Source organism: Chinchilla lanigera, unplaced genomic scaffold (assembly GCF_000276665.1).
Source record: "Chinchilla lanigera isolate Chin_1 unplaced genomic scaffold, ChiLan1.0 scaffold00213, whole genome shotgun sequence".
NCBI classification, from domain to species: domain Eukaryota; kingdom Metazoa; phylum Chordata; class Mammalia; order Rodentia; family Chinchillidae; genus Chinchilla; species Chinchilla lanigera.
In genome coordinates, this window is record NW_004955614.1 from 5,822 (window position 1) to 6,359 (window position 538).

A 538-nucleotide genomic window follows, 5' to 3' on the forward strand; every position below is an offset into this window, starting at 1 on the left:
GACTAGTGGAAATCTTCATAAAGCTTATTAAGTACCACACAAACAGTAGGTATGTTGTGGGGTCCAAGTTCAGGCTTAAACAAACCCGCCAACTGCTAACCAGCTCCTGAAAACCAGCCTAGTCAGCCTAAAGCAAAATTGATAGAGAGAGTTATTTGCACCACGGGCATGCTGTTGGGGGAGAGGAAAAACACCCTGTGAAACACAGTGACCTGCCTGGGTAGGCACTGGGATGGGAAGAGTGCCTAAGTGCTACCTAGTCTGATAGCTGTGCTGGAGCAAAGGCTCAGAACGAAGAGACTTAGGCCCAGCTGAGCCTCCTAAGGTTAAATGCATGAAATACTCTCCTCAAGAAGTACAAAGAAATGTACTGGAACCTCACTCCAGTGGCTGAAGGCTGTATACTCCACCAAGTGAGGCAGAGGAACACAGCCTGGCTCTAGAATCTGGGGATGCTTAATAGGCATCACCAGCCTGGTGCCCCATCTGAAAGTAGAAATAAACCAGCCTGGGGTTGATGGCAGGAGTCAGGTGATCA